Genomic DNA, 25,112 nt, shown 5'->3' with positions numbered 1-25,112 from the left:
CTAATGTTGTTGCTCCTCAGTAACTGGTATTTAAAGGGACATCACCTCTGAGCACAGAGGCTAGTAAGCCATTGATGTTCCTGTCTTTCATGAATTTCTCTAATCCCTTTGTAAACCATATAAATCAGCAGCAATCACTACACTTTGTGCTAGTGCATTAAGAAAGAAATGTTATTATTAGCAGGATAAAGGTGAGCTCTCAAAGGGTATAAAGATATTTGAATGAGAACATTCCTTTGGAAATGCTATATTATTAACTAGGCAAGGCTGACTGTGGAGACCAGACCAGGAAAACCCAACTGGGATAGGATATTTGCAGTCTATCCATTACAAGTCTGAGATAGGCCTTGAAAATCACATTGCTTCCATTAATTCTAGATCAGTATTAATAGCTTGGCAACTACAAAATGAAATGAAGATACAGGCAAATGCTTTGTGTTGAAGTGATTAACTCATTTTCCATTTCAGCTTTTAAGAGCTCAGAAGGAAACTTGAGGTGAGCTGCAAAGAGATTTGTGCTAGCCATAATCGTGTGTGTTTTAATTATATTAGCAGGACTCTTGTGTAGTCCTACAAACAAAAACATTCCCAACACCTGAAAAGAGCATTAAAGCATTCGCCATAAAAAAACAAAGGAAAGATGCAGCAAGAAGAGGGTAACTCTTCTGTTAGCTCAATGTCTTCAGTGATAATCTCTCTAACAGGGCTTCCTGTAACAGGAGGTAGACTGCATAAATTTGAGGAGGGGTTGTGGGCAGTGGTAGGACACATGATTTACTTGCTGAAGTTCCTCAGGCAAAGAGTTTCTGTAGCAGGTTTTGGGAAAGGCCTTTATCTACATGGACCCCCCCCCACAAGCTGCTGTCAGTCAGAGTAGACAGCATTAAACTAGAAGTACCAATGACTCAGCATAAGTAGCTTTTTATACAAACATTTTAATCCAGTGATGCACACCATCAAAAACACTGTTGCCAGGTTTATGAGAATGACTAAGTAAGAGATTTAAAGTCCTCTACCGCTACCTCTTAGCTAGTGTAAGTCTGAGGAAGTACAGCTAATCCCACGTTTCTCTGGGATTAATATTGGCTCTATTAGCCAACAAACCCTGAACACCATTCCTTTGTTGTGTTTGTAAATGAACAGGTGGGGAGAAGCTACGAAACAAACCATCCACACAATATTTACAGCAATGTCTTCTCCTCAGAATTCCTTCTGTCCAGAAAAGAGGAAGAGTAGCATACAAAAACTGCTTTGAAATGGCATACCAGGAAAGAAGAAATCTATCCGATTTTGTAACAGCAGGTTAAAGAGACCCAGGCTTAGGCAAGGAGCCTCTCAACCCACAAAAGAACACACACACAGCAAGCGAACCCCAGGGAGCTCTGCCTTAAATACAAGAAACCATCTGCTGCCATTAATTATGCCAGAACCATCGCGAAAGGAGGGGTGGAGTACACCTGTCGCAAGTTTAACATTTGCAGGTAATTGGCTTTACTCCATTTATCTGTGGGCCTAATTATCAAGTCCATTTAAGCTTTGATTTTTAAAGAACCAGGCCCAGCGTGCTCTATAACCGGCTATTAGTATTATTTTATCAGTTGACTGAATCTCTTCAAATAGCCCTTCTCCTGCTTCTCCAGAAGCCCCCTCCCCTTCTTTTTTAATTTCAGAGTCACAGGCAGGGCAGGATAGGAGGAGACTGACATTTCTCTTTGTGCAATTTGCTGTGGAATTTTTCAGCTGAGCCATTTTGTTCCTCTACACCAACGTGACATTAATTGTTGTTAAATATTCTTATCTGTTACATACAGTTCTGTTTCAATAAAGGTCAGCAGCGGCATCCATGACAGGGTCTGCTGTCGCTGTGCAGTAGAACTAATCAGTCACTCCTTGGCTGTATTTGGAGTTCTTCCCCCACCCCCCTATTAATTCAGGCTCAGCAGATAGACTTTAAAAAATGCAAAACATCTCAGCTGCTCAGATGAGTATTAGGATATGAAATTATTAGCTCAGCCAGCTCTGGAAGGCTGGTTAATATTGCCTGTGTGATTCTAGCTACACCACCTCATTAAGGGGCCATGTGATGGCCCTTGGAAAAAAATCCTTCTTTAATTAAAAAGTCAGTGTTGTCGGCAAGGATGAAGGCTAAGATCTGTCACTGGGGTTTGCCCAAGATGGCTCCTTTCATGTTTAATGGTAACAGGATAAAATTAAACCAGGCTTTAGCTTGCATTTGTCTCACAGATTTCTTTTTTTAAATCAAGAAACAAGAAATGAGCTAGCTGCCAGAGAAAGAAACCACCTAGGTATGTTTCAGTGCTACCAACCATGTACCATGTTAACTGACATCATAAACCAGGGTAAAGGGAGATGCAGCGACTTGATTTTCCTAGTAAAATGTGATCCCTCTGAAGCTGGTGTACTTAAGCAATTCATTCTAAGGATACATGAAGCAGCAGGGAGAAAAGAGAGCAAGGACTTTTGCCTCTCCCTCTCTTACACCAACAAGTGTAAGAGATGCTCATCCCATCCAGACCTGGACCTAAACCCAAAAGATATGTTCTCTCTTCAGCCTAGAATCCCCAGGGGCCAGACACTCACCTGGACTGCAGGAGACAAAAAGACAGCCCTATTGACTATGCAAGGCAAAAGAGCAGACATGGTGGTATCCTCTGAGGCACTGTAGATAAAAGTGACCTTTAGGGTTGCCAGCCCAACACTAGCGCCAAAAACCTCAGTGGTACAACCAAACTGGAAGTAAATTCTAAATCAATCATACAATCCAATTATAGTTATTTATAAATATATTTCAAAGTGTGAAAGTGACTTGTGCTCTTAATAAATATTTATGAATACCCCAAAACCTCATTTCCTAATTAGAAGACGATGCATAGTACAAAAATATGAATGCATGTAAGTGTTGGCCGTGTATGAGGATACGTAACAGTCTGTTACGTATCCTCATACGTGGCCAACATATACATTCATATTTTTGTACTATGCATCGTCTTCTAATTATTAGGTTTTTAGGTATTTATAAATATTTATTAAGAGCACAAGTCACTTTCACACATTGAAATATATTTATAAATTATAATTGGATTGTATGATTGATTTAGAATTTGCTTCCAGTTGCGGTTGTACCACCGAGGTTTTTGGTTTGCGTACTGGGAGTGCCTCGTGTATTTTTGCTCAACACTAGCACCAGGCAAGAGATTGCAGGGAGCAGGGACCTGCCTGATCAGCATCACACCAACATCACATCATTTGCAGTGTGAATCAGTGTAACACTTTGTGCTGACATCACTTCCAGTTTGTGCCAGAAGTGACACTGAAGCATTGGCATGATTCCAAATCACTCCCCCCATTTCCTTCATTGTCCTGTTGAACAATAGTGGGGAATGGGGGGAAGGGGATCCAGGGCAGGAAGTCTCCCACTAAAGTGGGAAACTTAGCCACCCTAGTGAGCTTACCGATCCTGCTTCCAGTTCACCCTTCATTCCTATTCCATAGCTAGAGTTGCCAACTGTGGGTTGGGAAATTCCTGGAGATTTGAGGGGGTGGAGCCTGTGGAGGGTGAGGTTTGGGGAGGGAAGCTCATTGTGAGATTATCATGAGAAAAATGCATACGAAATTACCTGTTTGAATGCATCCTAACCTGTACCTTGGATGAAGCCCCTGACAAGAAGGGAGTATACATAGGGATGTCAGAGGGGAGACCACTCTTGGAGGAAAGGATATCATCCAACAATAGTTGCAAGTGTCTTAATAGCTTAATTGAATTCAAAGGTCTCAAGTCGTTTGCTAAAACAGAGTAAGCGGATCTCTGTTTGGTGAGTGCCTGGATGGGAGATCTCATGGGAGCGCTATGTATGTTGCCATATATGTAAAGAATAAATTCAAGGTATAGCTATGATCAAGTAATTTTTACAGATATTTTATTTCTATACAATGTCTATAAGATGTGCCTAGTGGTGTAAAATGATAACTTAAGGATACAAGTGGTCAGTGTACTTTGCTATTTTAAACCAAGTACCTAGCATTTTATTTCTTGTATTAAGTTGATGTGCGTTGGAGTGGGATTGTATGACTGCAGTCTCGCCTGGGACTTCTTCACAAAGGTCACATCTCACGCATGCTCATTGTTTTGCCTCCAGCAACTCATATCACATTTATATTTATGTACCTGAAAGTAGATACAGGTTGTTATTGTTTTCACAGACACACTTTTTTTGTATTCATAGAGCTCAAAAAAACAATTACACTTGAAACTGACTACATAACTGGTTTTTTTTGGGGGGGGGGGTTAGTTTAGGAGATGTCGCCCAGGAGGATCCAAAAAACTATTTTAAATTGAGTCTATGTGAAGTCGGGTTTGCCTGCCAAGCAGAATGGGAAGCTTCAGTTTGAGAGACACAAATCCAAAATCCCTTCGGGCGCCTGGAACCAGTTCTTGGATCATCTGTAAATATGGACATAGAAACTTCCATGCATTCAGTATGAAAAAAAAATGTGACAAATATGCCCTCTCGCTAACTTCTGTAAAAATCTCTTTCATGGATTGTGATATAAATATTCACCAAATATTTTAGAATTGGTAATCAGTATGAGACATCCAAAGGATATTTGATCACAGATGCTTATATTTTATATATGACCTCCAAGTCTGATCTGAACATTTGATATTTTTGAGTTGATATTGGACAGCATTTGGCAGAAGATATGGAGTAGCATTCAAGTATCTGTCAGCTCTCATTCAATTGCATGTAGTAAAGTCTGCTTGTGCACTAATGTTCACATTTATTTAATTAAGAAGAAAACACTCTTCTTAAATAGCTGACCATAAGGACTGACAATTTTGAAATCTGGGGATTTAATTAATACTTATTAGTTCACCATCAAGAGGACCAAATACTGTATTTGCAGCTGCACGTAACTGTTCTAAAGGTAGCAAAAGGTTTCTTGAGAATTATTGTATATCTATGGGGGAAATTTAAAAATCCATAAAGAACTTATTCAAAAGCATCATCCTGATTCAAACATGTTGAACTATGAAGCCTAACAATAGGGAAGGATATGACATCACCAGGTCAGTTGAGCGATAGCCTGTCTTTCATGCACTGGTATAGTACTGCTCCAAAATTATATAATACTTGAATCTTTTAGTCCCACTGAGTTCATCTATGTTAAAAAGACTAAGTTGTCCCCTACTGCTGTGGGGGGAGCACTTCAGGAACTTTTCAGATGCTGATTGGCAGAGCAGAGTAAAACACCTGTGCCACTCAGTGGTAGAGGCTTCCTTGGGAGGTGGTGGGCTCTCCTTCCTTGGAAGTATGTAAGAAGAGGCTAGATAGTCATCTGGAAGCTATGAAGATTCTCTGACATAATATAAATCAGGAGAGGGAATGCATGCAGGGATGAGCTGGTACTAAGTTCCTGTTGTCCTTTCTTATATGCCCCGAAAAGACACTGAAAAGAATGGAAGTCAAACAGCTTGCTTCTGCTTTGAAATCGGAGACGTATGAAGTGAGTGAGAAAACCCGCCAGAGTTCGGTGAGTGGGCCATCTCTTTAATAGCGTGTGGAAACAGCCTTTGTGTTGGGAGTGTTTTGTGTTGGGAGTGTTTTGTGCAAGCCAGGAGAGGGGAGGGAGAAGGAGCCAGCTGTTCCTGGAAAAGAGCTATTTGGTAGCAATTTATGGGAAGACTCCAGAGGCCACGTCTATCCTCATAGAAAATAGCCCTTTTAAAATTTAAAGGGACCAGGGAATACCTCTAACAGCAGAGCAGACTAACAGCTGATAGTTAAGTAGACTTGACCTCCAGATGCAAATAAAAGTATTGGGTCTACCCCATTTCACCTTCAAAGAAAAGAAAGCACTGAACTTGCCCCAGACTTATGTGGCTGGCATCAGCCCCATTGATGGCTCTGGGGCCACAGTGTAGGCATTCCTTAAAGTTTGAGTCCCTGAAATTGGAGGTGGCAGAGCCTGCCCCTCACCCAGAAAATAGCAGATTGACTGTTGGATTCCTGTGAGGCTAGGTCTACCAGACTATGAGCTGTTACTTGGCTCAGCCGTTAGTCGTTTTAAAGGGCTATTATTTTCTGTGGAAGTAGACCTGGCCTCCAAAACTCAGGGTCTTCTCATAGAAATATCATGGTCCTTTAAAATGTGAAGGGAAGAGAGATGCCAACTAACTGCTGTTTGCTTTATCCCTCCCTCCCAACTCTTGCTGCCTCTGGGGCAGGAAATGTGTGGAAATGAAAAAAAATGGTCCCAAAATTCTAGAATCTAGGGTGGGGGAGGACCCTTAAACAGAATCCTGAATCAGTAAGGACACTCCTGAAAATCTGGGATAACAGAATCAGTGTCTCCCCCAAAATTCCAACCCAAAATTAATATGAATGTTTTTGAAGTGTACAACCTTACAGGAGAGAATGTTTTAGATAGATAATACAATGGACTCTGTTATGGAATCCTGCTGCAGCAGAAAATTTGACCTCAAAGAAAGAATTATTGATTTGGAAGGACATTCTAGAAGGAGTAAAGTAGATGTGTTGAGGATTCCTGAAGACAATAAGGGGCCTGATCTGGTCACGTTTTTGCAAGAGCTCATTAAGCACATGGTACACCTAGATGGAAACTATCATCTGGTGACAGAAAGAATGCCAGGACCATAGATGAAAAATCTACAACTAGACTGAGATTCAGGCTATTTATTATACAACTATCTCAAGGAATAATATTTTGCATTCACCAAGATCTGCCAGTCTGCTATTTTGGCATACTGACAGGCAAAAAATCCTATTCTTCCTGTATTTGGCCAAAGCAATTGCTGACAAAAGCAAGAGAGACGAGTCTTTAATCACTGTTGGGCTATTCTGTGTAAAGTATGTTGGAGTCTCTCAATATATTGTATACAAAGAAGAACAGAAGAAGATCCTGCATGGGGCAGCAAGTTCTAGTTAGACAGGACTGTAGAAGGAGTACCTTCCTTCTAATAAAGGGTTTTCTCCTTGTTTGTCTGCGGAATGTTACTCTCAGAGTAATCTCCTCCTCCTTCTCAGAACTCTCCAGAACTCTCCCTCAACTAGCAAGGCAGCTAAATTATCTCTTCTATTTCCTATTGATTTTTTCAGTTCTATTAATACAGCTTTTGTCACTATTAATCAACTCAGCATCCTTACTACTGCACAGCCAACATCTTCCTGTCATGGAATCTGATGCATGTTGCAAATGTACAAAGGCATGTTCTGGAGATGCCTTGTGGTGGTACCATTTGGTCTTAGCATTTTCCAGCATGTTAACCTTACTCTTAATGTGTGCTCCTTTACATTTGCACATGCTGTTTGACACTGTATACCAAACCTATCAGGTTCAGAGGTAGCTTGTCTCTGCAAAGCTTTCATAGCAACTAAGTGTATTTTTAGGCTGTTCCATTTGAGATTAATAACTGTGCAAAATCCTAAACCTTGTGAAAAAAAATGGTATATATCACAATTTGTAGACAACCATGAGATTACATTTTTCTGGAAGGTAGAAATGTGTGCACAAATAACTAGGAAGGATTTGCCCATCTCTAGACAACTTTTAAGTCTAAATTTCAATTGCTACTCATGATGACAGAATTTAAATACAGAACGGAGTGATTCAATGAATACGTCTTCTCTAGACCAACAGGACCTTTTTAAAGAGAACAGACCCAATTACCGAAACAGGTTTCCCCAGTCTTGCAGAGTACCATATTTGCTGCTAGCACAAATCACCTGTGTACTGCTTGCTAGCTTCTGCAGAAAAATAATGACAGAATGTGCGTTCAGTGATTATAAAGCTAATTATGGGGTACGTGGAGGCCATCAAAAATATGCACAAGTGCAATTACAAGTATTTGATTGTTTTGATACTTGAGGTTTAAATCAGAGGAGTTTTAAAATGATATTTAAACAAAGGTAAAACTTGCTTGAGCTCATTGTATATCTGAATTCTCCTGTGTCAGTTGTATTTGTACATGACACAAGAGCAAGTCAAATGTCCTTTGCATTTCCCTTACACATATTGCACAGCAACAAGCCCAGGTTTGTTACCAACTGTACACAGGACCGGCGTGCCCATTGAGGCCAGGTAGATGGTGGCTTCAGGGCGCGAGGGCGCTGGAGGGGTGTCAGGGCGGAGGCGCGCTCCGCGGAGCTGGCATGGCTGGGCCGCAGCTGCTGCAGCCAGCCAGCCCTGTGTCACTGCTGCCGCCACATGCCCCCAGCCGGGTGCAGCAGCCATGAGTCACTGCCGGGGTGGTGTGCAGAGCGTGGAGCAGCCTCCACCCGCCACCCCAGCCATCTGCTGGCCAATGCTCCTGGCCTGCACTGCGTGATGACATCATCGCACGATGACATCATCACGCAGTCTGTTGGGGGTGGCTGCAGGCGCCAGAAACCCTGGCGCCAGCAGTGACTGTACACTTGACAGTCAGCCAATCCCAGTTCTCTGAGGAGGAGACCTGCACAGTATATCTGTTTTTGAGCACTCAGTGCCACTTCATGTTTTAGATTTTTAGTTGACCAAGTCAAAAAAACCTGAACACATAATGAGTTAAATCTAGTGGAGGATTTCCATGGACGTGATTTTCTCTGATTCCTACCACCTGCTTCAGACTTCTCCCTCCCTCCTCATGCTGTTCCTGAGGGTTTCCTGTCACCAGGACCAGCATTTTGACAGGCATTTTGGAATGCCACAGGATGTGAGAAGATCACACTCTTAAGATAGAAACCACTTTCATTTGCAGGAATCCTCCATGGTATCTTTAGAAGTCTGCAAACAAATACACATTTGTGGAAACAGATGAAGCACTTTTCATTCTAATCCTAAAACTTGTTGGACCATCAAAGAATAGCATTAGAATGGACCCAATGACCAATGTATCTGCGCAATATTGTATGCAATCTAGGGTTCTATCATTGTTACATTTAGATATGTCCGTGTATGTGTTCAGGACCAGGAATTTGAAGATACTGAAAATCTGGAGAGAGATTGATGAGTAGTTAAAAATACAAAGGCAAGAATCAAACAGAAACCAGCCAGAAGAATGTACATCTTGAAAATAGAGACTGAACCTATTTATTGAGCCAAAGATATTACAGAATGTGTAAGTGAAAGCTGCTCACACATGCTGCCTTCATGACTGATAGATTCTCACCAGCGGCACCTGAGGGGAGTCCAATTTTCCTTTTCAAAAGCAGAAGGACTGTTCCTCCCCTTAGCTTACCCAGATCCCTTGACTTTTAATTATTTTGAGCCCCAGGATAAAATTGAGTAATGGACATGGAAGAGGGAAAGTGAAAGTGGGGGAAAGTGAATTTTTCAGGTTGAAACATTTACATTTCCGGGGGTACCAGCTAACTCTCCAGGACCATCTGGTAGCAGACATTCCAAATCTGTAGTGATGGTTCTGCTGAGCCTGATTCACCTGGTCATTTCTGAAGAGGTACTGTCCTCACAATATTTTTTGAATTAATGATTTGTTTAAACACAAATATAATACACCTTACACCACTGAAGCCAAACCATACCCATCATCTTTCATATTTCTATGTATTCATCATATAATGCAGTCCAAATGCACATCAAGAATCTTAGTTTATAATACAGATTAATGCCTCTATCAGTTGTCTGGGAGCGGAACTACGTGACAAAAGGCACAGGTTGGACACTTGTCAGCTTCCCTCAAGTTTTGATGGGAAATGTAGGCAGCTTGGCGGATCTGTGTTTAACGGTTAACTCTGCCACAGGGGTAACTCAAATATTTTCTGCAGCCATTCTTACTTACTTGAACTGGATTATATATCATTGTTTTCCAAAAACAAATCTTGTTTTTGTTATATGAAACATAATAAGACACAACATTAAGTCCTTATAGACTCTGAAACTATATCTACAATGAAGTTTAGAAGAGAAATCTTGGGATCAAAATTCAGCTGAATTCTCAACAATCCTTGGATGGGCCATCTAACCAAATCCTCCAAACTAGCTGATTTACTACAAAACCCACAACATACAAAAGAAATCAGCTTCTCGTGATAATGTATCACATCACTTTCTCACTAGGGAGTTGCTTTTCTGAAAGTACTACCATATGAAAATTTCACCCTATACCAAAAGTTGACACCTACAGCCAAACTCATTGGGCAACAACCATGTTTTAGATGTATTGTCGAAGGCTTTCATGGCCGGAGAACGATGCTTGTTGGGGGTTTTCCGGGCTGTATTGCCGTGGTCTTGGCATTGTAGTTCCTGACGTTTCGCCAGCAGCTGTGGCTGGCATCTTCAGAGGTGTAGCACCAAAAGACAGAGATCTCTCAGAGGTGTAGCACCAAAAGACAGAGATCTCTCACTGAGAGATCTCTGTCTTTTGGTGCTACACCTCTGAAGATGCCAGCCACAGCTGCTGGCGAAACGTCAGGAACTACAATGCCAAGACCACGGCAATACAGCCCAGAAAACCCCCAACAACCAACCATGTTTTAGGTTCATGTTTCTATTCATCAGGGCTACTGGGGCCTAGGTTTGAGCACACCTGAATACATGAAGCTATCTTCTGCTGTGTCAGACCCATGGTCTGTTAAGGTCAATATTGTCTATTCAGACTGGCAATTGCTGTCCAGGGTTTCAGTGCCTTTTACATTGCTACCTTGAGCCAGAAGAAAAGATGTAATATAAATATTTTAAATTACTTCTTATATTATCTTTGTAAGTCAAATGCTAGGTATTGAACATGGGGCCTTCTGTAAACAAAACAGATGCTATGCCACTGAGCTACAGCCCCACCTCAAATGAAATATAACTGTTTGCTGCTCTACCTACCCCACTTTCCCCCAAAAATAGAGGAAAGGAAATTTAAGTGACAGACTTTGGAAAAGGAAGGCAGACATGAACAAAAACATGGCTACCATTATCACATTCAGTTTGGCCCTCAAAACAATCACTAATAAACTCTGTTCCATGAACTCTGGTGTTTCTTGAAAATTTATCAGATGTTTCACAGTCAGGATATCAATAATGATGGATATCTTCCCTGGAAAGACAGCTATCCAGCTGCAACCAGTCTTTCCTTGCAGTCAGCAATCACACCAGAGTATCAGATGAGATACTGGAAACAGTTCACTTAGGGTAACAGCTAGGCATTCTGAAAACTCTTTCCTTCCTACGTATCTAACTAAATAGGCTGTAACACAGAGCATTGGAGATGGGGTATCTAATAACCCAAGCTATTTCTATGTCATCCAGAGCTTGGACTACCCCAACACAGTAGACCATCTGTGGTGTTTCCTGTGCATGTACTGGGGCCTTTCCAAATAACTGAAAAGTTCTAGATTTTACTCTTAGCTCTACATTTAGCAAGCCCTGATCCAGTGCCAGTAGTGTGATATTTCATCCCTATATGATGAGTGAGAAATTGCTACAGGAGGGAATAGTTCACATTATTTTCAAAAAAGGAAATAAACATGAATTTACACCCTAGCAAAATAAAGGGGTGCATGCTACCTTGAAAGAGCCGCTGTACTGATGCAAAAGGCTTGGATTAACAAAACAAAACAAAAAGGTAAACACAAAAATGTAAGTTGGTAATTTGGTGATAAGACTCCACAGGGTATTCTTCCCATGTGTTCACATATATTCCTCCATTTTTGTTTTTTTTTTAAAAAAAACCAAAACCTTGGGAGTCAGATCCAGACTAAATTTTCTGCTAATGGAAGGGGGGGCAATTTCTACTGATCTCTCCTACCACTGCAGATCCCCCTGCATGTTGTTTTTCCGGGTCTACTGTCCCCAGCAGCAGCATTTAGGGGAGACCAGCGGCCTGCAGTGGGAAGGAAGAGACAGGAAAGTTCCAGTTCACTGACAGAAAATGTACAGTGTAATCCTAAACAGGTCTTCTCAGAAACAACTGGAGTCTACTCAGGGGTGCTACCTCCAAAGAAAATGTTCTTAGGATTGTACTGTTAGTTGGGCTCCAACCTTTGGTTGTTATGAATGAGAAAGTACAAAGAGGGAAAGAGTAACATTTTAAAAGATCCTCAGTAGTGTTTAGCCAATACATGATGGCAAGTTTATGTTGCGATTTCATTTTAATTTTGTTGTTGTTGAAAAATTGCTACAGACTGGGCCTGAAAAAAGATGGAAATCCAACATTAGAGTGTAGTGGGCTAGCCGTGGTGTCATCTGGATTCTTTACAAAAACTGGGGGAATGAAATGTCCATTCCAGACTAAATGGCCTGAATGAAAACAGAATAACTGAGCAAACCGAGTATCAAAATTTTGTTTTTTTTAAATTTCACCTTGTTATGTAGTTTTATTATCTTTTTTATTTCATCTGGAAACTATCTCAAATATGTTTTGGAGATAATATTTATAAGGCAGGTTCATGTATTTGTATGTGAGTTTTCTCAGAGCTACATCTGATTTTCGGAATACTGAAATTGTTTCCCCCGCAGGAAATGACAGCTTTGGAGGGAGAAGTGTACGGCATCACATCCTCATTGAGCACCCTCTGCTCCCTCTCCCAGGCACCACCCTTACATCTCCAGGAATTTCTCAAACTGAAGTTGGCAACCCAGATTGGCAATCCTTGCTGACGTGGGAAAATGAAAAATTGCATCAGTAGAAAAGACAGAAGCCATGAAGAAGCCAGAGCTGACTTTACTTTTGCCAGGATATGGATTGCGTTCTTTTCTGGCATAGCCCTGCTGTCATCTACAGTTAAAAGTGGTGCAGCCACATTAGGAGCAACCAGGTGCAGTGATGATCATGGGGACTCACGTCTGAAACGTACTTTCAGGAAAAAGGACATATTTTGGTCAGAAAATATCCCAGACAGAAATACTCAGACCATGCACTCAGAATTGGGATTTCGGATTTTCCTCATCAGACTTGCCAATTCACCTGCTGTTTATTTGTTTGTTTGTTTGTTTATTTGTTTGTTTACAGCCCGCCTTTCTCACTGAGACATTCAATAAATACTACAATAGGGTATAGATTGCAGAAATTTGAAAAGAAGTAGAAATTTGATACAGATACATTGTTGAAACGTGACACAAAACACAAACAATTTGACATGATGTAATAAAGGACAGTAACAGTGAATGCACAGCAGTATAGTCTATAATCCCTATCCCTTTGCTGATGCACCTCTTTGAACTATGGCAGGTAATCTCCCACCACTGCTCCTGTCTCCCATTGCTGCTGGAATGAGCAATGAGGGATGGGGGGAAGACATTGTATATGTGTTGATGTCACTTCCAGTTAAAATATGACAGTGACATTAACAACACTCTAGGATTTTGCTGGTCTAGAGATTGACAGTATGCTAAAGTATTGGTGATGTTACTTTCAGGTTTTAGGCAGGAGTGATATTGACACAGTCACAACTTTCCCTACCATGTCTGACTCCCAAAGTCTCCCATGGTTTGCAGGCATGTGCCTAGTTACCCTTCTCTTTATTCAGAAACCATTCATTGATTACAAAGAAAAATCAAAGAAAACCTTTGCAAGACTTTCCAGATGGGGTTCCAGAGGCCTCTGTTTGAATTTGGTCCTCCTCCAAGAAGCTTTGGTTCTTTGGTTACACTTTGCACTTAATACGGTTGAATGTCACAGGCCATTTGCCAGCAGGTGTCAGGAAAACAACAGCTGCACTGTGGAACCTGCGGCACTGCCCATGTAATGGGGGGGGGGGCAAAGAAAAGGCACATAATAAAAGAGCCATGCATCTAAAGAGGGAGATTTATATTTCAGCACCAGCAGCTGCCTCTTTTCTTCCCGGTTGCCAGTAGCCAGGAACAAGGGTCTAAAATAGATAGATAATTTACTCCTTCATATCCTTTATCATTGTATCACATTCTATGTTAAGTTTTCATTGACAAGGCTACCACATTGGCAACTTTCAAGGTTCAGTCACCATCCCCTGCTAGTTTTTATGCCTGTAGGGACTCCAGGCTAGTTAAATCACATGGAGATTTTTGAAATTGCCTTCACATGATGACTTTTTCCTGCCCAGGGTTGCCACGGCTGATTGGAAAACCACTGCTCCTTTGGGTGGTGGGAGGAAAAAAATCATCAGCAGTGCACATGACATGATGTCACATCTGAGAAAACCTGGAAGTGATGTTGCATCACTCAGTGGAATCAGTGGAAACTCTATGGTTTTACAACAATAACAGCAAAAATAATAAAGTACTGTCAAATTGCAACCAATTCTTGTCAACTCCTCATGGGGTTTTCAAAGCAAGAGATTAGCAGAGGTGATTTTCCACTACCTTCCTTTGCATAGCAACCCATGTCTTACTTGGTGGTCTCCCATCCAAGTACTAACCATTGCCAACTCTGCTGAGCCCCCCACCATTAAGCCATTAAGTTCACTAAGTGATGTCATTTTAATCTGTCATCACTCTGTCATTTTAATGTACCATACAAGAATTGGTATGTGGATGAAATGGAGGAAGGGAGAAATTTGTATGCCGCCCTGAGCTCCACAGAGGACAAACAGGATAAAATGAAACAGTACTGAAATAAAATGAGATGTTAACAATTTTCTCAAGTGGTGCATGGCTCAGTCCATAAAAGGTATTCTTATTGATATTTGTGGGGAAATGCCCTTAAGCAGTTGCCAGTCACGAGCCAAAGCTAGCGCAATTGGTCCCTGGAGCCTCTAACAGTGACTACTATTCTGATCTAAGTTATATATAATATAAGGCTATAATAACTGAGCCCTGGGACAGCAAGTTGAAGCAGACAAGAAAGGACACTAAAAGCATTACTGTAGTTTTGGAAATACATTCCTATGGCAGGTAGAGAGTCAACTGCCCACTAATCCAAACATTTTGTGTAACAGTTTGAAACATCAGATTTTTGGACATTGGACACAATGGACATTCACAACAGCTTCCCATTTACTTGCTATGATGCCCCCCTTTTGTCTTAAACAACTTAAATAGCACTATAGGTGTTTTTAAATTCAAAAATAAAATATTTTATTTAAACTAGATGGGAAAGATCAGATGAAATCAAGGTTGAAAATTTCTGAGGTAACTCAATATTGATAGCTCTGAGGTAAAATCAGTACATGGAAAGACTTAAAGTCTAATGTTTCAGATGAGAGTTTCTTAAGTTCTTCATGATTACTTAAATCTTTATGTTGAAAGGCTTCTGTTACAGTGTTTTCCCAAATACTCTAGGACACTTTCTTTGAGTGTTCTCTTACCCTTTTTGGTTTCCAAGAGAAGGCTGGTGCCCTCTTTCTGGTGCCCAAACCCCTTCTCTTGAAACATCAGTACTTTTTTGTATTTTTTAACTGACTCTTAAAGTCTCCAAAGGCAGTTTCTATCCATACCAAACCTGAGATCTCTTCACTCTTCAAGTTAACTCCCTGTTTGATTGCATAGGGAAATTCTCCTCTAACTAGAAGATCTAGCCTCTTTCTTTGTTCTGAAGTAGTCTGTGCCTACTTCCCAAACTTCCTTGCCAACTTTCCCCCAGTTCTCCTGTCCATGCTGTCAGTCAGGGCTGAATCTCAAAACTGTCAGTACTCAACTCCTCTCAGGGCCAAGCTACAAGTGATGAATGACACTTGAATGGCAAGTGGATTGAGTGGAGCACAAGTGGAGGGCAAGTGAACAGGGAGAAATACGCTTGTCGTTCAAGTGTCATTCATCACTTGTAGCTTGGCCCTCAGTTGGGCTGAAATCAGACTCCCTTCTCCTCAGTATCTAATTCAGAAGACTTTCTCTGTTCAGCTCATGCTGCCCATTCAGATTCCTTAGGGTAGCCTGTCAGCCAAAGCTCTCTGTTTCTGTGAAACATTAACCCTTCACAGTCCTTCAGCTGTTTGTACAGCACTTTTAAACTTTTAAAAAGTGCAACCTGTCACAATTGCCAAACACTTGTTTATTGAAAAAGGTAATGCGAGAAGGGTTCACACATGATGCTGCCTGAAAGAAAGGCTTGGAGGATTAAGAGCTTGGCAGTGCTCATGCAACTCTTGGAGGTAACAATGCATGCTATCTGCCTGCATAATATGCCTCCTAGAGTTTTAACAACGTCACTGATGGCATTGAACTGAAACAGGAATTGGCAGTGATCCTCAGCATTAATGTGTTGATATATTACATGTGCTGATATTCTTAAACTGGTTTAATAGTCATTCCCTATTCCCAAGTCATCCTGGGAATTATAATTGTATGAAAGAGGAAATGCCAAGCATGGGGGACAGGCACAATTTACCAAAATCTGAGGGTCCATAGTGGGCCCATAGAGGGTCCAATCCAGGCTTCGAGCCCATTAAAGTGACGATATAGACTATGTCAGGAGTCCTCAGTGTGGTGCCCATGGGTACTCTAGTGCTTGATGGCACCTTTCATGGTGCCCATCAAGTGTTTTTAGAAAGAGGTGGGTATTTGTTGTCGGATTGGCTGTTGGAGATCTGATTGGTTGTGCAGATTTTTTAAAAACATTGCTTCAGCAGCAGCTGCCACCATAGCCCAGGGATCTTCGCTGGCTGCATAAATAAGATAAACAGGGCGCATGGAAGAAAATCTTTTAAAACAATATATTCATTTAAAAAGGCATCCTATTAAACAGAGCTTCTGCCTGAAATGTTAAAGAGTTACTATTACATAGTTTTAATAGTCACTCTTTAACATTTCAGGAATGAGTTACATAAACTCATTCCTTGACATTTTGTGGTTGGTTCTGCCTCCTCTGACAGGTGCGTTGAGGTTGCATGCACCATTCTGTGTCAGAAATCCAAAGGTGCCCTGCAGGCTCAAAACACCGAGAACCCCTGATTTATGTCATTTCAGAAATAAAATATTTTTCTTTCTTCACTCATAAAATAGTATCCATGCATTCAGCAGGCATGCTACAAGTTTGTAGGCCTAAAGTAATAATGCTATGGCCCCAGAAAGGACTAGGGAATCTCTGACCATTGTCAACATCTTACAAAACTATACTTCCAGAGATTCTTTGAGGAAAACTTTTAATTAATGCCATACAAATTAAACATATAAAGTTGTAGTATGGATAGGACATTATATAGAACGACTCATTAGTGCTGTCTTCTTTTTCTTAAATCCTAAGTGCATTTTGGAACTTCATTTTTTTCTTTCTGTGGAATCAGAACTCTAAATGCAATACAAGCAAAATGTACTCTTCTCTCACAAAATTAAGTCTTATATGAGTTTAGAATAGCTAAAAGACCAGTTTGAGAGGGGAGGGAAATCACACTGTTTCTGCAGGAGCAACTTTAGTGTAAAGAGCATTGCCCCCAAACCCCCAAACGTCACTCAGATATGCTAGTGTTTCAATTCCCATTCCAATTTGCAGAATTTGTTTCCTGGACTCCAATCTGTGTCTCATTGTAACAAACTGTTTCCTTTTGGTAAGACTGCAGCTCCAATTCTTATAAAAACGAGTACTGTATCACCTCTGATAGGAGGAATCAATAGACCATTGCTTGGTTAGCAGAGGACTGACAAGCTATCTGGCACATGGATATAGCCACAGGCATTGCTTTGCCTTCTCTGGCCTGATGATGCTTAAGTTGGTTGTTTCCTGCTTTCACTTTAATGATTTCAGACAAATCTCCCAAACATAACCTATGAAGTTTTACACAATACCCTTTAATCTTTAGCGTAGATCATGGAACAAAGTGAGAGTTTGAAAGAAAAGAGCTTTGGCTTGGATAAAAATATAGCTGCTTCTGGCTTTGAGAACAAATTGTAAACTTCAAGCAGAACTGAAATCAAAGTTCCACTATTCACAATTGTCTTTTGCGTAATCTTCAGAGGGGAAATACTTTGCAACATCCCCAAGTGACTGGTGATAGAAGAAGAAAGTGGAGTATGATTGATCTCAGCAATGCAAATTGGAATGACCTTTTGGCCAAGAAGGACGGGCACTTCTCATCTACACCATATATAGCTCTCCATTAAGATGTTGCTTTGTTTGCAAGAGAGAGAAAAGACACCGTATACTGAGAGCAGATTTAGAATGAGATGTAATAAATTGTTCTGTATGATGTGGCTGGAAGGCAGGCAGGGGGAATTGTTTTGAGGATGAAATGTTAAGGTAAGAGGTTGGGGGTAGTATGCTGGAAGGTGGAATATTGGGGAGTTTGGGGATGGAGAGTATCGGTGTCACTGATGAGAAGGTTATGCCCTGCACCCATAATGCATAAAATCAGATGGTGGGGCTCACAGAGCAAAGCCTCTGTGGAAAGTATTAATGTGAGCAAGATTAGGAAATCTTACAAACTGTTTACTCATAAATAAATTTAATTTTATTCAGTGAGGATTATTCTCAGATAAGCTTTCCTAGGCTTGCATGCAGAGGATATTGGAAGTGTTTAAGTATTTGCCAGTTGCTTGTGAGAGATGGGAGGGATCCCCTGAAGCTGCCAGGGATCACAGGGGACCCTGGATCTGGTATCCGCAGCAGCAATGGCTCCTGTATGTCTTGAAGCTACTCCTCTGCTACTGCTGCTGTGGGTCCTCCATCCATATTTCCTCCATGAAAAGCTAAGAAGGAGCTGCTAAGGGATATCTGAGGGATATCTGCTATAACAATCACAGTGTCCTGTCCAGCTACAGAGGAAGGAGGACTTTTCCAACAAACATCCAGGATCCCACTAGAGCAGGCAAAATGCTGTGGTTGTTGTGGATTTCCCCGGCTGTATAGCCATGGTCTTGGTGTTATAGTTCCTGACGTTTCGCCAGCAGCTGTGACTGGCATCTTCAGAGGTGTAGCACCAAAAGACAGAGATATCTCAGTGTCAGGATATCCCAGACAAGCCCACTGAGAGATCTCTGTCTTTTGGTGCTACACCTCTGAAGATGCCAGTCACAGCTGCTGGCGAAACGTCAGGAACTACAATGCCAAGACCACAGCTATACAGCCTGGAAAATCCACAACAACCATCGTTCTCTGGCTGTGAAAGCCTTCAACAAAAAATGCTGTGATTGCTGTGAAAGCTTGACCTCACCTGAGATATGCTGATCTCTCCTGAAGAGAGGAGTCTTAGCTGAATCTAAGGGACTATGATCAGGGCTCATTTCGAGGGGGAACGTGCAGGAACGCAGTTCCGGCAGTTCCCTAAAGAGGTCACATGTCAGGTGGCCTCGCCCACCTGACTCTCAGCCATTTTGGGCCCCCTTTTGGCCATTTTCAGCCCCTTTTGGCCATTTTGGGCCCAATTTTGGCCCTGAATGGCCAGGATTGGGTCCAAAGCAGCCAGGATAGGTGATGTCAGGGGGTGTGGCATATGCAAATCAGTTATGCTAATGACATATTTCTGGTGATGCCCAGGGGCGTGGCATATGCTAATGAGTTATGCTAATGTGTTATGCTAATGAGTTCCTCCAGCTCTTTTTCTACAAAATGACCCCTGACTATGATTGTCCTTCCAACTTCAGCATCTCAGCCGCTCCAATGAAAGCTTCAACATCTTGAGGGAGGGGGACTTCTTCGTAGCAACCACTGGAGCTGGCTGTAGTTGCCATGATGAAACACAATACATTGGCCTCAACTGAAAGATTTCCATCAGCCTGAAGCCCCTCTCCCAGCCTCATGGGGGGGGGGTTGTTGTAGATTATGGTTTCTGGTTGGGGCTGTGGGCTACTCAGCATCTTCTGTGTAGGCTCCTCGCCATCCATGGGTTCCCATGGGTTGTGCACTTGTGATTTAGAGGAAAAGAACCAAAAGGTGAGGTTCTTTTGAAAAAGGTATAGCAACCAAGAGTGGCCCTGAGTCACTAATAAAGTTTTATCTGACTCCCCCCCAAATGCCATGGTAGTATTTTGCCTGCAAAAAAAAAAACCACCCAGGAAAACATACTTCAAACCAATGCAGAATGGCAAAGCTGAATAATACACACACAAATTATTATTTAAGATGTTGCATTTGTACTCCACTCCATTACTGGAGTGCACAGAATTACTCACACTGTACTATAATAATGTAATATTTGAATTGTATACATACCAAATAATAATTAAGCAATACAACACAGAGATAGAACATAAGGACATGTGCACAACTAGAACTACTCACATTGTATTGTTAAAGATGTTCCCTACAAGGTTCTGAATTTTTTAACCTCTGGATTCCAAATACTTTGTTTTAAAAAAATTAGGGAAGCATTTACATATCATCAGTTTTAATGATTAACTACATAGGAGCCTTTTAAGCCACTGACCATTTTCCTTGGGCATTTGGACTGAACTGTGGGAAAAGAATATTATGAACTTGTCTGGAATTGATTTACCACAGCAAAGTCATTAATAGCTTGCAAATGGCACATAAACCTCCTGTACAGAACAAGAGGATTGTTACTGCTAAGATGGCAAAAATAACTCAACTGAGAGACAAATTCAACACAGATTATGATGGCCCCTCGTCCTTAAACAACAGAATGGCACAGGGGTGATTTGTATGTTCAATATTTAGTCCACTCTCCCTGCAAGCAGGCTCAGGGTGGGTTACAACAGCATTATATAGCATACAGCATAAAATTAAATAAAATGCAGCATAAAATTAAAAGAAAAATATTAATCTATATCATCTAAAATACCAAGATAAACAATATGAAGAATTTGGTGGCATCTAATACACATATCTAAATATAGTAGCTGTGAAAGACAGGACAGATAGGCAGGTGAGATCTGCTAAAAACTGTGCAGAAAAAACAAAAAAACAGAGCAGGGGAGGCCAGAAGAGACGAGCTGCCATCGTCTCAATCATAGGCCTGTTGGAAATAGGCTTGCCAATCTCCCGCCTGGGGTGAGGGATCCCCTGCTCCCACCTCCTCCCCCTGACCCCATTTACCTGGCCAGTGGGGGGCACATCCCTGGGGAATCCCCCGGCAGCACAGTGCACACACGCACCCTGCTGCTGCACATGCCAGTGCCTTGCAATGGGCCCGTTTTGGGCCAAATCAGGCCTGCTGGGGGCAATTCAACCCTTTGGCAAGTGTGGGAGCACATGCCGGGCTGCCCTTTGACCCATGTGATGATGTCACTTCCCAGAAGTGATATCATTGCACATGCCAAGAGCGTGCGCGCTACGCACACACATGAAGAGAAACAAGGGAGACTTCAGAGGGTAAGTGCCAGGCTCCCAATCCCCCACCAAGGGACTCAAGGGACCTGGCAACCCTAGTCGGAACATCTCTGAGGTAAAATCAGAACATGCACAGATTTCAGTTACTTAAAGACTCATGGTTTGTTTTTTTCACAAGCACTCTAGTATACTTTCTTTTAGTATTCTCTGTTTCTTCTGGAGTTAGGAATGCTGGTACTTACTTTCTAGTACCCCAATCCCCTTCCTTCCAAACACCAGCACTTTCCTTCATTTGTTAACTGAATCTGAAAGTCTCCACAGGCAGTTTCCAACCACACCAGAGTGTGGCCAGAGTCTGGAGTGGCCCAGAGTTCTCCTGGAATTAGTACTGTTCTCCAGAGAGATCATTTTCCCAGGAGGAAAATGGCAGCTTCAGAGAGAAGACTATATGGTAAACCATAAAAATGGAAAAGATTCTATGGTATACCACACACTTGACTGATTGTTTGTAACCACTAAAGTCACTAAAAGCTAGAGGCTAGATGGGGATTGAGAGAGATGCAACTCCTGTTGGCTGGCATCCTCTCATAGGTCTTTGGTGCTGTATTTTTCTACTTAATACTGAGAAAAACTTGAAGAGGATTTTGAGAGTGGATAGTGGAACATAACTAGACTGCATGGCTTTTGCATCACATAAGCTGCATGTGAGTAAAAAATAATTTGAAGAGAAAAATTGACTGGTTTTTTTAGTTACTGCATGGTGAGCATGTATAGATGGCATTATCTTTATTTATGGATTGTAATGTGGGAGAAAAAAATAAGGGGAAAACTAATATGAAATTGGAAAATTACAGTTTGTATTTTGGTAGAGGAAGGGATTTCATGAGAAGGGGAGAAATTGGAAGAGCTGACCTTTGACCTGGATCTACCATCACAGGGCATGATATTACATCTCTGCAGAGCTCCCACTCCAAATTCAGCAAACCCTAGGCATTGTCCCATCTCTCCAGAAATTTCCCAAGCTAGTTAGTAATTAGTCACACACATGTAGGTCAGTCACTAGCATTTGTACATAAGCAGAGTAGGAATAGGTCATATTTGATATTGCCTGTTTCTGGATGATTCCTCTGGTTTAAAAAAAAACACAAATTTATGAGATTTTACCATAAGTAACATTGCATTAATGAGTATATTTAGTTTTCTCTGTTCTTAGGCGTTGATCTTTTAACACCATTTTAATAGTGTGTTTTTAGCCTGAAAATTGTTGAATTAATTTTAAGCTGCTCAGTGATTTATGTTTTTATACACAGGGTAAAAATGCTGGGTTTTAATTAATAACTTTTAATATTATATGTTTTTATTATGTTTTATTTTGTAAGTGCCATGGGGAGGTTCCCTGCAGCGGCAGCATACAAATTAAATAAATAAATAAATAAATAAGGAATAAAATCTATTAAAATGTTAACCCTAATTTATATTCCACTGGACCCATTTTCCAAATGTTCAAATACCTACCTCTGACTTTCTTGGGTACATTATGTAAAACAAGAATGGCCATTGCTCTGAGGAAGAAGGTCCTTTCTTCTTCCTATGGCCTGCCAAATGACCTTACTACTTTTTAGAGCCAGCCCTGGAGATGTGGCATAGATGTACTTTTAATTATGACACCACACACAACACCTAGCTAGTGCCTTATTTAGGGCTGCCAGCTGTAGCTTGGGGAATTCCTAGAGATTTGGAGGTGGTGCCTGGTTGGGGAGGGAGGTCAGTGGAGATGTAATGCCATAGAGTTCACCCTCTGAAATTGCCATTTCCTCCAGGGCAACTTACCTCTGTAGTCTGGAGATCAGTTGTTGTTCTGAAAGAACTCCAGGCCCCACCTTGAGGTTGGTAACCAGAGCTCTATCACACAGCATCCTTCCCAAGCAAAGGAATATCATGGTACCTGCTAATCACTGGCATTGTTACGAGTGCATGCACTGATTCCACCAATATTATGTCCAATCTTTTTTTGTCATAGCCTCACTCTTCACTTTACATGGGATCACAAAGCTGGAACAAGGCAGATCAATAGCATCAATTTGTAATATATGCCTAAAATGCCACTGCTGGCAGCCCTCTGACTGCAGAAGAGCTGGGTGGAAGATTCAGCTGTTCTTATCAAAGCTACAGCAAACCCTCTTTGAACAGAGAGAATCAAACCCATTGTTAGCAACAGAGATTAGGGACAAACATTTATATCTGTGCACAGTCAGTTCTTCCACGAACAGCAAACAGAATAATCTTATTAACCTTCATCTGACCTTTCTGAAAGAAGCGCCTCTGTCTCTTTCTAGTCTACAGTAATATCATTTGTTTGTGCAATGGGATTCCCTAATAACATATGCTTTGGATGTAAATGAGTATATTAATTTCAAGTTAAGCCAAGAAAAAACATTAGATTAAAATGAGTAATGTCACAAGGCTGCATGTTACAGGCTCGACACTGTCTGAGGTGAAAAAAGAAAGGATGAGTAAAAGTTAGCTAATATCTACATCTGTTTCTTTAACAATAGGTTTGAAAAGGAATGGGGTCCCATTAGCATTTCCCCTAGAATAAGAAAGGAGGAAAGATGAGACCACTTTGAACTCTCCCTCCCTCCTTGACCTGTCTCTTGTCAAAGACGTGTCAAAAGACGATTAAGGTAAACTTTAAGGTGCATAAAGATGGTGCTTGTCCTTAAGCCAAAATATTTTCACCTGCATGTTTACTGAAGAACTATTAATTCAGACAAGTTCTATGTGCTGACTGGCAGTACTGTTGGCATGCCATTGGAAATCACAATACTGAAGGAAAGAAATGACTTTGAGCCTTTTCACACTCTTATCTTGCTCCTGATCTTTTCAGAAGTGAAAACTCACTTATTTGGCCCGTTTTTATCAGATGCATTATGCACCTCTGCATCGTATTTCTCTCCAATGTTAATTGTTTGCATAGCCCCTCTCCTTGGAAAAAGAGTTCTGATTGGAAGAAAGAACCTCTGAAAATGCTTACCTCATGGCATGTCATATGTTTTGCACAATTGTTAATTGCTAAAGCAACCAATAACCAACATCCTGCCCGAGAAGCTCTCCTCCTCTCTCTCATCCCCAACTGTAGCATATACAAGTTCTGGCTAAAACCATCTTGTTCTAAGAGATTCAGGCAGTATCTTCCTAGCTACTAAAGGCAGAATCTGTTGTGAAGTCTTGTGGGATCTCCTCATGGCGTATGTGCTGAGCCTTGCAGTTTTGGCTGAGGGTGATCCTAATTGCTGTGATTATAAGCAGAGTGCTCTATTGCAACCCCGGCCAGAATGAAGAGACAGACACAGGCTTGGAACTAAAGGACCACTTATTAACATGACCATAAACATAAATCACAGCAAGGGCTAACTAAGCAGTACAGGTCAAGCCACAGGGTCACCCCTGGACCTCCGCCTTGACCTGTCTGGGTGAGCCCCACAGTCCTGGGTGTAGGCCATCCCTTGAATGGCTGCAATCCGGCCAGCCAGGCAAATGGATCCCCCCATCAAGCACCTAATGCCCCAGCCATACAGCATGAGGGAAGGCCTTGTTCCTGGGGATCCCCACAGGCGTCTGTCTGCCCATGTTATGGTAGCCATCAACAAGCATACCGCACTGTTGGCAGACCTTGTTCCCCACCCATGGGTGCTCACTGGCCCGCACCCTATTCCCAAAACTCTCCTGTCAGAAACCTAACCAAAACAGCACCACCCAGGCCAATACCTCAAACCTCTGCCAGCAGTGCAAGGTAGGCAGAAAAAACCCCTTCCCAACAGCCAATCAGGGAAAAGGGTAAAAAATTCCTACCTGGCTCTGGAAACAGCAGCTGGATAATCCTGCACTATGACAGGGTGAGGTGGGTGGGCCAAGTGTGCGAAGCAACTGTGGCCAGAGAAAGCGGAGCTGCCTATAAAAGGCTCCTGGCTCTGCCCCCGGCCAAAGCCCCATATGCCCGGGAAGGGAG

At 41.7% G+C, this 25,112-nt stretch overlaps 1 protein-coding gene across 6 annotated transcripts in view; it reads right to left on the bottom strand.

The window, feature by feature from the left end:
• The window catches only part of RALY (RALY heterogeneous nuclear ribonucleoprotein), a 355,194-nt gene that overhangs the window by 243,026 nt on the left and 87,056 nt on the right, over positions 1 to 25,112 (bottom strand). Inside the window, exon 1 of one of the 6 annotated variants that reach the window (XM_054981417.1) lies at positions 24,956 to 25,018. The exons of 4 other annotated variants lie outside the window; for them this stretch is intronic. The gene's annotated coding sequence lies outside the window, so the exon portion shown is untranslated. Of the gene's footprint in view, positions 1 to 1,809; positions 1,881 to 24,955; positions 25,019 to 25,112 lie in introns of those variants that run through there. One more of the 6 variants, XM_054981419.1, reaches the window with a different exon arrangement.

Source organism: Eublepharis macularius, chromosome 5 (genome assembly GCF_028583425.1).
Source record: "Eublepharis macularius isolate TG4126 chromosome 5, MPM_Emac_v1.0, whole genome shotgun sequence".
Lineage (NCBI taxonomy): Eukaryota > Metazoa > Chordata > Lepidosauria > Squamata > Eublepharidae > Eublepharis > Eublepharis macularius.
The sequence above is the reverse complement of the archived record's forward strand: the minus strand, read 5'-3'. Positions and strand labels throughout refer to the sequence as shown.